The 14,523-nt window shown below is 43.8% G+C and overlaps 7 non-coding genes across 7 annotated transcripts; 4 read left to right on the forward strand and 3 right to left on the reverse strand.

The window, feature by feature from the left end:
- Nucleotides 1-4,747: 4,747 nt before the first annotated feature.
- Nucleotides 4,748-4,819, reverse strand: trnag-ucc (transfer RNA glycine (anticodon UCC)). The gene has a single exon. It is a non-coding gene; the product is annotated as a tRNA-Gly (tRNA).
- Nucleotides 4,820-4,979: 160 nt separating this feature from the next.
- On the forward strand, nt 4,980-5,061 carry trnal-uag (transfer RNA leucine (anticodon UAG)). Its single transcript has one exon. It is a non-coding gene; the product is annotated as a tRNA-Leu (tRNA).
- Nucleotides 5,062-6,143: 1,082 nt separating this feature from the next.
- trnag-ucc (transfer RNA glycine (anticodon UCC)) lies at nt 6,144-6,215 on the reverse strand. Its single transcript has one exon. It is a non-coding gene; the product is annotated as a tRNA-Gly (tRNA).
- Nucleotides 6,216-6,375: 160 nt separating this feature from the next.
- Nucleotides 6,376-6,457, forward strand: trnal-uag (transfer RNA leucine (anticodon UAG)). The gene has a single exon. It is a non-coding gene; the product is annotated as a tRNA-Leu (tRNA).
- A 3,385-nt stretch (nt 6,458-9,842) lies between these two features.
- Nucleotides 9,843-9,924, forward strand: trnal-uag (transfer RNA leucine (anticodon UAG)). The gene has a single exon. It is a non-coding gene; the product is annotated as a tRNA-Leu (tRNA).
- A 1,603-nt stretch (nt 9,925-11,527) lies between these two features.
- On the reverse strand, nt 11,528-11,599 carry trnag-ucc (transfer RNA glycine (anticodon UCC)). The gene has a single exon. It is a non-coding gene; the product is annotated as a tRNA-Gly (tRNA).
- A 160-nt stretch (nt 11,600-11,759) lies between these two features.
- trnal-uag (transfer RNA leucine (anticodon UAG)) lies at nt 11,760-11,841 on the forward strand. Its single transcript has one exon. It is a non-coding gene; the product is annotated as a tRNA-Leu (tRNA).
- The last annotated feature ends 2,682 nt before the right edge of the window (nt 11,842-14,523 follow it).

Consider the following 14,523-nt stretch of genomic DNA (forward strand, 5'->3'; position numbering starts at 1 on the left):
GCAAAGTAAACAAAATCCCATCACACACTTGAGCAGAAGAAGCCATTACTCTCAGGATTTAAATCTACGTGGGGAGACCCCAAAAGAACTCTTTGGCCTCATTAGTCATCCCTGTCAAGGCGTTGCTGAATAATCTCATGTGTTATAAACATCTTGGACTTAGGCTAAAATGCTATGCTGCACCTTACCACCCAAGTACGCTTGTAGTTTGGGAATTTTGTTCACTGACAATTGCCAGAAAACCTTTTTGATTCTGAAAATAGAGCTTATTTGAGCGTTTCTTCTATAACGTAACACAGCGCCATCGGAACCTTTTCTTGTGCGTGTGTATGGGTTGTAGCCTTTTTTTCCTGCCGCCAAAAGTAGGAGGAGTTTTGAGGCCAAAGCGCATGCTTCTAAAGTTCAGAGGGATGGCAATGTCAACCAAGAGTCCGCAGTTGAATACTTATTTACTTTGCAAAGATCGATCGATCGATCGAAAGAAATCAAAAGCCATAGGCTTAAAAATGGGGCACTGGCAAAGTAAACAAAATCCCATCACACACTTGAGCAGAAGAAGCCATTACTCTCAGGATTTAAATCTACGTGGGGAGACCCCAAAAGAACTCTTTGGCCTCATTAGTCATCCCTGTCAAGGCGTTGCTGAATAATCTCATGTGTTATAAACATCTTGGACTTAGGCTAAAATGCTATGCTGCACCTTACCACCCAAGTACGCTTGTAGTTTGGGAATTTTGTTCACTGACAATTGCCAGAAAACCTTTTTGATTCTGAAAATAGAGCTTATTTGAGCGTTTCTTCTATAACGTAACACAGCGCCATCGGAACCTTTTCTTGTGCGTGTGTATGGGTTGTAGCCTTTTTTTCCTGCCGCCAAAAGTAGGAGGAGTTTTGAGGCCAAAGCGCATGCTTCTAAAGTTCAGAGGGATGGCAATGTCAACCAAGAGTCCGCAGTTGAATACTTATTTACTTTGCAAAGATCGATCGATCGATCGAAAGAAATCAAAAGCCATAGGCTTAAAAATGGGGCACTGGCAAAGTAAACAAAATCCCATCACACACTTGAGCAGAAGAAGCCATTACTCTCAGGATTTAAATCTACGTATGGAGACCCCAAAAGAACTCTTTGGCCTCATTAGTCATCCCTGTCAAGGCGTTGCTGAATAATCTCATGTGTTATAAACATCTTGGACTTAGGCTAAAATGCTATGCTGCTCCTTACCACCCAAGTACGCTTGTAGTTTGGGAATTTTGTTCACTGACAATTGCCAGAAAACCTTTTTGATTCTGAAAATAGAGCTTATTTGAGCGTTTCTTCTATAACGTAACACAGCGCCATCGGAACCTTTTCTTGTGCGTGTGTATGGGTTGTAGCCTTTTTTTCCTGCCGCCAAAAGTAGGAGGAGTTTTGAGGCCAAAGCGCATGCTTCTAAAGTTCAGAGGGATGGCAATGTCAACCAAGAGTCCGCAGTTGAATACTTATTTACTTTGCAAAGATCGATCGATCGAAAGAAATCAAAAGCCATAGGCTTAAAAATGGGGCACTGGCAAAGTAAACAAAATCCCATCACACACTTGAGCAGAAGAAGCCATTACTCTCAGGATTTAAATCTACGTGGGGAGACCCCAAAAGAACTCTTTGGCCTCATTAGTCATCCCTGTCAAGGCGTTGCTGAATAATCTCATGTGTTATAAACATCTTGGACTTAGGCTAAAATGCTATGCTGCTCCTTACCACCCAAGTACGCTTGTAGTTTGGGAATTTTGTTCACTGACAATTGCCAGAAAACCTTTTTGATTCTGAAAATAGAGCTTATTTGAGCGTTTCTTCTATAACGTAACACAGCGCCATCGGAACCTTTTCTTGTGCGTGTGTATGGGTTGTAGCCTTTTTTTCCTGCCGCCAAAAGTAGGAGGAGTTTTGAGGCCAAAGCGCATGCTTCTAAAGTTCAGAGGGATGGCAATGTCAACCAAGAGTCCGCAGTTGAATACTTATTTACTTTGCAAAGATCGATCGATCGATCGAAAGAAATCAAAAGCCATAGGCTTAAAAATGGGGCACTGGCAAAGTAAACAAAATCCCATCACACACTTGAGCAGAAGAAGCCATTACTCTCAGGATTTAAATCTACGTGGGGAGACCCCAAAAGAACTCTTTGGCCTCATTAGTCATCCCTGTCAAGGCGTTGCTGAATAATCTCATGTGTTATAAACATCTTGGACTTAGGCTAAAATGCTATGCTGCTCCTTACCACCCAAGTACGCTTGTAGTTTGGGAATTTTGTTCACTGACAATTGCCAGAAAACCTTTTTGATTCTGAAAATAGAGCTTATTTGAGCGTTTCTTCTATAACGTAACAAAGCGCCATCGGAACCTTTTCTTGTGCGTGTGTATGGGTTGTAGCCTTTTTTTCCTGCCGCCAAAAGTAGGAGGAGTTTTGAGGCCAAAGCGCATGCTTCTAAAGTTCAGAGGGATGGCAATGTCAACCAAGAGTCCGCAGTTGAATACTTATTTACTTTGCAAAGATCGATCGATCGATCGAAAGAAATCAAAAGCCATAGGCTTAAAAATGGGGCACTGGCAAAGTAAACAAAATCCCATCACACACTTGAGCAGAAGAAGCCATTACTCTCAGGATTTAAATCTACGTGGGGAGACCCCAAAAGAACTCTTTGGCCTCATTAGTCATCCCTGTCAAGGCGTTGCTGAATAATCTCATGTGTTATAAACATCTTGGACTTAGGCTAAAATGCTATGCTGCTCCTTACCACCCAAGTACGCTTGTAGTTTGGGAATTTTGTTCACTGACAATTGCCAGAAAACCTTTTTGATTCTGAAAATAGAGCTTATTTGAGCGTTTCTTCTATAACGTAACACAGCGCCATCGGAACCTTTTCTTGTGCGTGTGTATGGGTTGTAGCCTTTTTTTCCTGCCGCCAAAAGTAGGAGGAGTTTTGAGGCCAAAGCGCATGCTTCTAAAGTTCAGAGGGATGGCAATGTCAACCAAGAGTCCGCAGTTGAATACTTATTTACTTTGCAACGATCGATCGATCGATCGAAAGAAATCAAAAGCCATAGGCTTAAAAATGGGGCACTGGCAAAGTAAACAAAATCCCATCACACACTTGAGCAGAAGAAGCCATTACTCTCAGGATTTAAATCTACGTGGGGAGACCCCAAAAGAACTCTTTGGCCTCATTAGTCATCCCTGTCAAGGCGTTGCTGAATAATCTCATGTGTTATAAACATCTTGGACTTAGGCTAAAATGCTATGCTGCACCTTACCACCCAAGTACGCTTGTAGTTTGGGAATTTTGTTCACTGACAATTGCCAGAAAACCTTTTTGATTCTGAAAATAGAGCTTATTTGAGCGTTTCTTCTATAACGTAACACAGCGCCATCGGAACCTTTTCTTGTGCGTGTGTATGGGTTGTAGCCTTTTTTTCCTGCCGCCAAAAGTAGGAGGAGTTTTGAGGCCAAAGCGCATGCTTCTAAAGTTCAGAGGGATGGCAATGTCAACCAAGAGTCCGCAGTTGAATACTTATTTACTTTGCAAAGATCGATCGATCGATCGAAAGAAATCAAAAGCCATAGGCTTAAAAATGGGGCACTGGCAAAGTAAACAAAATCCCATCACACACTTGAGCAGAAGAAGCCATTACTCTCAGGATTTAAATCTACGTGGGGAGACCCCAAAAGAACTCTTTGGCCTCATTAGTCATCCCTGTCAAGGCGTTGCTGAATAATCTCATGTGTTATAAACATCTTGGACTTAGGCTAAAATGCTATGCTGCACCTTACCACCCAAGTACGCTTGTAGTTTGGGAATTTTGTTCACTGACAATTGCCAGAAAACCTTTTTGATTCTGAAAATAGAGCTTATTTGAGCGTTTCTTCTATAACGTAACACAGCGCCATCGGAACCTTTTCTTGTGCGTGTGTATGGGTTGTAGCCTTTTTTTCCTGCCGCCAAAAGTAGGAGGAGTTTTGAGGCCAAAGCGCATGCTTCTAAAGTTCAGAGGGATGGCAATGTCAACCAAGAGTCCGCAGTTGAATACTTATTTACCTTGCAAAGATCGATCGATCGATCGAAAGAAATCAAAAGCCATAGGCTTAAAAATGGGGCACTGGCAAAGTAAACAAAATCCCATCACACACTTGAGCAGAAGAAGCCATTACTCTCAGGATTTAAATCTACGTGGGGAGACCCCAAAAGAACTCTTTGGCCTCATTAGTCATCCCTGTCAAGGCGTTGCTGAATAATCTCATGTGTTATAAACATCTTGGACTTAGGCTAAAATGCTATGCTGCACCTTACCACCCAAGTACGCTTGTAGTTTGGGAATTTTGTTCACTGACAATTGCCAGAAAACCTTTTTGATTCTGAAAATAGAGCTTATTTGAGCGTTTCTTCTATAACGTAACACAGCGCCATCGGACCGGACCACTCGGGCTGCCTCTGTGGCGCAACGGTAGCGCGTCTGACTCCAGATCAGAAAGTTGCGTGTTCAACTTCACGTCAGCGTCATGTACTTTGTTGATTCTTGTTATAGTGGGTGAACAGCATTCACTCATTCATGTTATGGGGCTGTTTCATACCTGTCACTCCGCAATCATGCGATCTGCCAAGAGGATTAGTTCAAATGCTCTAATACTCAACTGTTTGACAGTTTGGCCATTGCCCTCTGAGAGCTTTAGTTGTGAATGAAACTGCATATACACATGTATAACTCAAAAGTACAGCATGCGATGGCCGGGAATCGAACCCGGGTCAACTGCTTGGAAGGCAGCTATGCTTACCACTATACCAACATCGCAAGGACACATGCTTTCGTAGTGCCGTGTCGCAAATCGGCGCCTGTAATTGATATCTAAAGTTCCATGCACACGGAACATGGTTTGAAGATAATTACTATCATAGAAACGCCTTTTTTTGCACGGTTTCGCTGGTCGCATTTCTTGTCCAACTGAGCATCAGGTAGCGTGGCCGAGTGGTCTAAGGCGCTGGATTTAGGTTCCAGTCTCTTCGGAGGCGTGGGTTTAAATCCCACCGCTGCCAGTTCGCATGCCGAACGTCAAGAGCAGGGCTGTGTGATGTCTGTCGGCAGCGCTTCCGTTTGAGTTTAGCTTTCATAAAATACATATTCTAAATCTGGCCCTGGTCAAAAGCCAACCAGGGATTCTTTACTTCCGCCAAATGGCCTGCCAGCAGGGGCCCGTACGGGAACAACATGAACCACGTTGTTGGCAGGATTCGAACCTGCGCGGGAAATTCCCAATGGAATTCTAGTCCAACAACTCATTAGCTGCTTACGGGAACCTTTTCTTGTGCGTGTGTATGGGTTTTAGCCTTTTTTTCCTGCCGCCAAAAGTAGGAGGAGTTTTGAGGCCAAAGCGCATGCTTCTGAAGTTCAGAGGGATGGCAATGTCAATCAAGAGTCCGCAGTTGAATACTTATTTACTTTGCAAAGATCGATCGATCGATCGAAAGAAATCAAAAGCCATAGGCTTAAAAATGGGGCACTGGCAAAGTAAACAAAATCCCATCACACACTTGAGCAGAAGAAGCCATTACTCTCAGGATTTAAATCTACGTGGGGAGACCCCAAAAGAACTCTTTGGCCTCATTAGTCATCCCTGTCAAGGCGTTGCTGAATAATCTCATGTGTTATAAACATCTTGGACTTAGGCTAAAATGCTATGCTGCACCTTACCACCCAAGTACGCTTGTAGTTTGGGAATTTTGTTCACTGACAATTGCCAGAAAACCTTTTTGATTCTGAAAATAGAGCTTATTTGAGCGTTTCTTCTATAACGTAACACAGCGCCATCGGACCGGACCACTCGGGCTGCCTCTGTGGCGCAACGGTAGCGCGTCTGACTCCAGATCAGAAAGTTGCGTGTTCAACTTCACGTCAGCGTCATGTACTTTGTTGATTCTTGTTATAGTGGGTGAACAGCATTCACTCATTCATGTTATGGGGCTGTTTCATACCTGTCACTCCGCAATCATGCGATCTGCCAAGAGGATTAGTTCAAATGCTCTAATACTCAACTGTTTGACAGTTTGGCCATTGCCCTCTGAGAGCTTTAGTTGTGAATGAAACTGCATATACACATGTATAACTCAAAAGTACAGCATGCGATGGCCGGGAATCGAACCCGGGTCAACTGCTTGGAAGGCAGCTATGCTTACCACTATACCAACATCGCAAGGACACATGCTTTCGTAGTGCCGTGTCGCAAATCGGCGCCTGTAATTGATATCTAAAGTTCCATGCACACGGAACATGGTTTGAAGATAATTACTATCATAGAAACGCCTTTTTTTGCACGGTTTCGCTGGTCGCATTTCTTGTCCAACTGAGCAACAGGTAGCGTGGCCGAGTGGTCTAAGGCGCTGGATTTAGGTTCCAGTCTCTTCGGAGGCGTGGGTTTAAATCCCACCGCTGCCAGTTCGCATGCCGAACGTCAAGAGCAGGGCTGTGTGATGTCTGTCGGCAGCGCTTCCGTTTGAGTTTAGCTTTCATAAAATACATATTCTAAATCTGGCCCTGGTCAAAAGCCAACCAGGGATTCTTTACTTCCGCCAAATGGCCTGCCAGCAGGGGCCCGTACGGGAACAACATGAACCACGTTGTTGGCAGGATTCGAACCTGCGCGGGAAATTCCCAATGGAATTCTAGTCCAACAACTCATTAGCTGCTTACGGGAACCTTTTCTTGTGCGTGTGTATGGGTTTTAGCCTTTTTTTCCTGCCGCCAAAAGTAGGAGGAGTTTTGAGGCCAAAGCGCATGCTTCTGAAGTTCAGAGGGATGGCAATGTCAATCAAGAGTCCGCAGTTGAATACTTATTTACTTTGCAAAGATCGATCGATCGATCGATCGATCGAAAGAAATCAAAAGCCATAGGCTTAAAAATGGGGCACTGGCAAAGTAAACAAAATCCCATCACACACTTGAGCAGAAGAAGCCATTACTCTCAGGATTTAAATCTACGTGGGGAGACCCCAAAAGAACTCTTTGGCCTCATTAGTCATCCCTGTCAAGGCGTTGCTGAATAATCTCATGTGTTATAAACATCTTGGACTTAGGCTAAAATGCTATGCTGCACCTTACCACCCAAGTACGCTTGTAGTTTGGGAATTTTGTTCACTGACAATTGCCAGAAAACCTTTTTGATTCTGAAAATAGAGCTTATTTGAGCGTTTCTTCTATAACGTAACACAGCGCCATCGGAACCTTTTCTTGTGCGTGTGTATGGGTTGTAGCCTTTTTTTCCTGCCGCCAAAAGTAGGAGGAGTTTTGAGGCCAAAGCGCATGCTTCTAAAGTTCAGAGGGATGGCAATGTCAACCAAGAGTCCGCAGTTGAATACTTATTTACTTTGCAAAGATCGATCGATCGATCGAAAGAAATCAAAAGCCATAGGCTTAAAAATGGGGCACTGGCAAAGTAAACAAAATCCCATCACACACTTGAGCAGAAGAAGCCATTACTCTCAGGATTTAAATCTACGTGGGGAGACCCCAAAAGAACTCTTTGGCCTCATTAGTCATCCCTGTCAAGGCGTTGCTGAATAATCTCATGTGTTATAAACATCTTGGACTTAGGCTAAAATGCTATGCTGCTCCTTACCACCCAAGTACGCTTGTAGTTTGGGAATTTTGTTCACTGACAATTGCCAGAAAACCTTTTTGATTCTGAAAATAGAGCTTATTTGAGCGTTTCTTCTATAACGTAACACAGCGCCATCGGAACCTTTTCTTGTGCGTGTGTATGGGTTGTAGCCTTTTTTTCCTGCCGCCAAAAGTAGGAGGAGTTTTGAGGCCAAAGCGCATGCTTCTAAAGTTCAGAGGGATGGCAATGTCAACCAAGAGTCCGCAGTTGAATACTTATTTACTTTGCAACGATCGATCGATCGATCGAAAGAAATCAAAAGCCATAGGCTTAAAAATGGGGCACTGGCAAAGTAAACAAAATCCCATCACACACTTGAGCAGAAGAAGCCATTACTCTCAGGATTTAAATCTACGTGGGGAGACCCCAAAAGAACTCTTTGGCCTCATTAGTCATCCCTGTCAAGGCGTTGCTGAATAATCTCATGTGTTATAAACATCTTGGACTTAGGCTAAAATGCTATGCTGCACCTTACCACCCAAGTACGCTTGTAGTTTGGGAATTTTTTTCACTGACAATTGCCAGAAAACCTTTTTGATTCTGAAAATAGAGCTTATTTGAGCGTTTCTTCTATAACGTAACACAGCGCCATCGGAACCTTTTCTTGTGCGTGTGTATGGGTTGTAGCCTTTTTTTCCTGCCGCCAAAAGTAGGAGGAGTTTTGAGGCCAAAGCGCATGCTTCTAAAGTTCAGAGGGATGGCAATGTCAACCAAGAGTCCGCAGTTGAATACTTATTTACTTTGCAACGATCGATCGATCGAAAGAAATCAAAAGCCATAGGCTTAAAAATGGGGCACTGGCAAAGTAAACAAAATCCCATCACACACTTGAGCAGAAGAAGCCATTACTCTCAGGATTTAAATCTACGTGGGGAGACCCCAAAAGAACTCTTTGGCCTCATTAGTCATCCCTGTCAAGGCGTTGCTGAATAATCTCATGTGTTATAAACATCTTGGACTTAGGCTAAAATGCTATGCTGCACCTTACCACCCAAGTACGCTTGTAGTTTGGGAATTTTGTTCACTGACAATTGCCAGAAAACCTTTTTGATTCTGAAAATAGAGCTTATTTGAGCGTTTCTTCTATAACGTAACACAGCGCCATCGGAACCTTTTCTTGTGCGTGTGTATGGGTTGTAGCCTTTTTTTCCTGCCGCCAAAAGTAGGAGGAGTTTTGAGGCCAAAGCGCATGCTTCTAAAGTTCAGAGGGATGGCAATGTCAACCAAGAGTCCGCAGTTGAATACTTATTTACTTTGCAAAGATCGATCGATCGATCGAAAGAAATCAAAAGCCATAGGCTTAAAAATGGGGCACTGGCAAAGTAAACAAAATCCCATCACACACTTGAGCAGAAGAAGCCATTACTCTCAGGATTTAAATCTACGTGGGGAGACCCCAAAAGAACTCTTTGGCCTCATTAGTCATCCCTGTCAAGGCGTTGCTGAATAATCTCATGTGTTATAAACATCTTGGACTTAGGCTAAAATGCTATGCTGCACCTTACCACCCAAGTACGCTTGTAGTTTGGGAATTTTGTTCACTGACAATTGCCAGAAAACCTTTTTGATTCTGAAAATAGAGCTTATTTGAGCGTTTCTTCTATAACGTAACACAGCGCCATCGGACCGGACCACTCGGGCTGCCTCTGTGGCGCAACGGTAGCGCGTCTGACTCCAGATCAGAAAGTTGCGTGTTCAACTTCACGTCAGCGTCATGTACTTTGTTGATTCTTGTTATAGTGGGTGAACAGCATTCACTCATTCATGTTATGGGGCTGTTTCATACCTGTCACTCCGCAATCATGCGATCTGCCAAGAGGATTAGTTCAAATGCTCTAATACTCAACTGTTTGACAGTTTGGCCATTGCCCTCTGAGAGCTTTAGTTGTGAATGAAACTGCATATACACATGTATAACTCAAAAGTACAGCATGCGATGGCCGGGAATCGAACCGGGTCAACTGCTTGGAAGGCAGCTATGCTTACCACTATACCACCATCGCAAGGACACATGCTTTCGCAGTGCCGTGTCGCAAATCGGCGCCTGTAATTGATATCTAAAGTTCCATGCACACGGAACATGGTTTGAAGATAATTACTATCATAGAAACGCCTTTTTTTGCACGGTTTCGCTGGTCGCATTTCTTGTCCAACTGAGCAACAGGTAGCGTGGCCGAGTGGTCTAAGGCGCTGGATTTAGGTTCCAGTCTCTTCGGAGGCGTGGGTTTAAATCCCACCGCTGCCAGTTCGCATGCCGAACGTCAAGAGCAGGGCTGTGTGATGTCTGTCGGCAGCGCTTCCGTTTGAGTTTAGCTTTCATAAAATACATATTCTAAATCTGGCCCTGGTCAAAAGCCAACCAGGGATTCTTTACTTCCGCCAAATGGCCTGCCAGCAGGGGCCCGTACGGGAACAACATGAACCACGTTGTTGGCAGGATTCGAACCTGCGCGGGAAATTCCCAATGGAATTCTAGTCCAACAACTCATTAGCTGCTTACGGGAACCTTTTCTTGTGCGTGTGTATGGGTTGTAGCCTTTTTTTCCTGCCGCCAAAAGTAGGAGGAGTTTTGAGGCCAAAGCGCATGCTTCTAAAGTTCAGAGGGATGGCAATGTCAACCAAGAGTCCGCAGTTGAATACTTATTTACTTTGCAAAGATCGATCGATCGATCGATCGAAAGAAATCAAAAGCCATAGGCTTAAAAATGGGGCACTGGCAAAGTAAACAAAATCCCATCACACACTTGAGCAGAAGAAGCCATTACTCTCAGGATTTAAATCTACGTGGGGAGACCCCAAAAGAACTCTTTGGCCTCATTAGTCATCCCTGTCAAGGCGTTGCTGAATAATCTCATGTGTTATAAACATCTTGGACTTAGGCTAAAATGCTATGCTGCACCTTACCACCCAAGTACGCTTGTAGTTTGGGAATTTTGTTCACTGACAATTGCCAGAAAACCTTTTTGATTCTGAAAATAGAGCTTATTTGAGCGTTTCTTCTATAACGTAACACAGCGCCATCGGAACCTTTTCTTGTGCGTGTGTATGGGTTGTAGCCTTTTTTTCCTGCCGCCAAAAGTAGGAGGAGTTTTGAGGCCAAAGCGCATGCTTCTAAAGTTCAGAGGGATGGCAATGTCAACCAAGAGTCCGCAGTTGAATACTTATTTACTTTGCAAAGATCGATCGATCGATCGAAAGAAATCAAAAGCCATAGGCTTAAAAATGGGGCACTGGCAAAGTAAACAAAATCCCATCACACACTTGAGCAGAAGAAGCCATTACTCTCAGGATTTAAATCTACGTGGGGAGACCCCAAAAGAACTCTTTGGCCTCATTAGTCATCCCTGTCAAGGCGTTGCTGAATAATCTCATGTGTTATAAACATCTTGGACTTAGGCTAAAATGCTATGCTGCACCTTACCACCCAAGTACGCTTGTAGTTTGGGAATTTTGTTCACTGACAATTGCCAGAAAACCTTTTTGATTCTGAAAATAGAGCTTATTTGAGCGTTTCTTCTATAACGTAACACAGCGCCATCGGACCGGACCACTCGGGCTGCCTCTGTGGCGCAACGGTAGCGCGTCTGACTCCAGATCAGAAAGTTGCGTGTTCAACTTCACGTCAGCGTCATGTACTTTGTTGATTCTTGTTATAGTGGGTGAACAGCATTCACTCATTCATGTTATGGGGCTGTTTCATACCTGTCACTCCGCAATCATGCGATCTGCCAAGAGGATTAGTTCAAATGCTCTAATACTCAACTGTTTGCCAGTTTGGCCATTGCCCTCTGAGAGCTTTAGTTGTGAATGAAACTGCATATACACATGTATAACTCAAAAGTACAGCATGCGATGGCCGGGAATCGAACCCGGGTCAACTGCTCGGAAGGCAGCTATGCTTACCACTATATCACCATCGCAAGGACACGTGCTTTCGCAGTGCCGTGTCGCAAATGGGCGCCTGTAATTGATATCTAAAGTTCCATGCACACGGAACATGGTTTGAAGATAATTACTATCATAGAAACGCCTTTTTTTGCACGGTTTCGCTGGTCGCATTTCTTGTCCAACTGAGCAACAGGTAGCGTGGCCGAGTGGTCTAAGGCACTGGATTTAGGTTCCAATCTCTTCGGAGGCGTGGGTTTAAATCCCACCGCTGCCAGTTCGCATGCCGAACGTCAAGAGCAGGGCTGTGTGATGTCTGTCGGCAGCGCTTCCGTTTGAGTTTAGCTTTCATAAAATACATATTCTAAATCTGGCCCTGGTCAAAAGCCAACCAGGGATTCTTTACTTCCGCCAAATGGCCTGCCAGCAGGGGCCCGTACGGGAACAACATGAACCACGTTGTTGGCAGGATTCGAACCTGCGCGGGAAATTCCCAATGGAATTCTAGTCCAACAACTCATTAGCTGCTTACGGGAACCTTTTCTTGTGCGTGTGTATGGGTTTTAGCCTTTTTTTCCTGCCGCCAAAAGTAGGAGGAGTTTTGAGGCCAAAGCGCATGCTTCTGAAGTTCAGAGGGATGGCAATGTCAATCAAGAGTCCGCAGTTGAATACTTATTTACTTTGCAAAGATCGATCGATCGATCGATCGAAAGAAATCAAAAGCCATAGGCTTAAAAATGGGGCACTGGCAAAGTAAACAAAATCCCATCACACACTTGAGCAGAAGAAGCCATTACTCTCAGGATTTAAATCTACGTGGGGAGACCCCAAAAGAACTCTTTGGCCTCATTAGTCATCCCTGTCAAGGCGTTGCTGAATAATCTCATGTGTTATAAACATCTTGGACTTAGGCTAAAATGCTATGCTGCACCTTACCACCCAAGTACGCTTGTAGTTTGGGAATTTTGTTCACTGACAATTGCCAGAAAACCTTTTTGATTCTGAAAATAGAGCTTATTTGAGCGTTTCTTCTATAACGTAACACAGCGCCATCGGAACCTTTTCTTGTGCGTGTGTATGGGTTGTAGCCTTTTTTTCCTGCCGCCAAAAGTAGGAGGAGTTTTGAGGCCAAAGCGCATGCTTCTGAAGTTCAGAGGGATGGCAATGTCAATCAAGAGTCCGCAGTTGAATACTTATTTACTTTGCAAAGATCGATCGATCGATCGATCGAAAGAAATCAAAAGCCATAGGCTTAAAAATGGGGCACTGGCAAAGTAAACAAAATCCCATCACACACTTGAGCAGAAGAAGCCATTACTCTCAGGATTTAAATCTACGTGGGGAGACCCCAAAAGAACTCTTTGGCCTCATTAGTCATCCCTGTCAAGGCGTTGCTGAATAATCTCATGTGTTATAAACATCTTGGACTTAGGCTAAAATGCTATGCTGCACCTTACCACCCAAGTACGCTTGTAGTTTGGGAATTTTGTTCACTGACAATTGCCAGAAAACCTTTTTGATTCTGAAAATAGAGCTTATTTGAGCGTTTCTTCTATAACGTAACACAGCGCCATCGGAACCTTTTCTTGTGCGTGTGTATGGGTTGTAGCCTTTTTTTCCTGCTGCCAAAAGTAGGAGGAGTTTTGAGGCCAAAGCGCATGCTTCTAAAGTTCAGAGGGATGGCAATGTCAACCAAGAGTCCGCAGTTGAATACTTATTTACTTTGCAAAGATCGATCGATCGATCGAAAGAAATCAAAAGCCATAGGCTTAAAAATGGGGCACTGGCAAAGTAAACAAAATCCCATCACACACTTGAGCAGAAGAAGCCATTACTCTCAGGATTTAAATCTACGTGGGGAGACCCCAAAAGAACTCTTTGGCCTCATTAGTCATCCCTGTCAAGGCGTTGCTGAATAATCTCATGTGTTATAAACATCTTGGACTTAGGCTAAAATGCTATGCTGCTCCTTACCACCCAAGTACGCTTGTAGTTTGGGAATTTTGTTCACTGACAATTGCCAGAAAACCTTTTTGATTCTGAAAATAGAGCTTATTTGAGCGTTTCTTCTATAACGTAACACAGCGCCATCGGAACCTTTTCTTGTGCGTGTGTATGGGTTGTAGCCTTTTTTTCCTGCCGCCAAAAGTAGGAGGAGTTTTGAGGCCAAAGCGCATGCTTCTAAAGTTCAGAGGGATGGCAATGTCAACCAAGAGTCCGCAGTTGAATACTTATTTACTTTGCAACGATCGATCGATCGAAAGAAATCAAAAGCCATAGGCTTAAAAATGGGGCACTGGCAAAGTAAACAAAATCCCATCACACACTTGAGCAGAAGAAGCCATTACTCTCAGGATTTAAATCTACGTGGGGAGACCCCAAAAGAACTCTTTGGCCTCATTAGTCATCCCTGTCAAGGCGTTGCTGAATAATCTCATGTGTTATAAACATCTTGGACTTAGGCTAAAATGCTATGCTGCACCTTACCACCCAAGTACGCTTGTAGTTTGGGAATTTTGTTCACTGACAATTGCCAGAAAACCTTTTTGATTCTGAAAATAGAGCTTATTTGAGCGTTTCTTCTATAACGTAACACAGCGCCATCGGAACCTTTTCTTGTGCGTGTGTATGGGTTGTAGCCTTTTTTTCCTGCCGCCAAAAGTAGGAGGAGTTTTGAGGCCAAAGCGCATGCTTCTAAAGTTCAGAGGGATGGCAATGTCAACCAAGAGTCCGCAGTTGAATACTTATTTACTTTGCAAAGATCGATCGATCGATCGAAAGAAATCAAAAGCCATAGGCTTAAAAATGGGGCACTGGCAAAGTAAACAAAATCCCATCACACACTTGAGCAGAAGAAGCCATTACTCTCAGGATTTAAATCTACGTGGGGAGACCCCAAAAGAACTCTTTGGCCTCATTAGTCATCCCTGTCAAGGCGTTGCTGAATAATCTCATGTGT

Source organism: Eucyclogobius newberryi, unplaced genomic scaffold (assembly GCF_026437365.1).
Source record: "Eucyclogobius newberryi isolate DKJ021-1_F unplaced genomic scaffold, fEucNew1.0.hap1 SCAF_11, whole genome shotgun sequence".
Taxonomy (NCBI): Eukaryota; Metazoa; Chordata; class Actinopteri; order Gobiiformes; family Gobiidae; genus Eucyclogobius; species Eucyclogobius newberryi.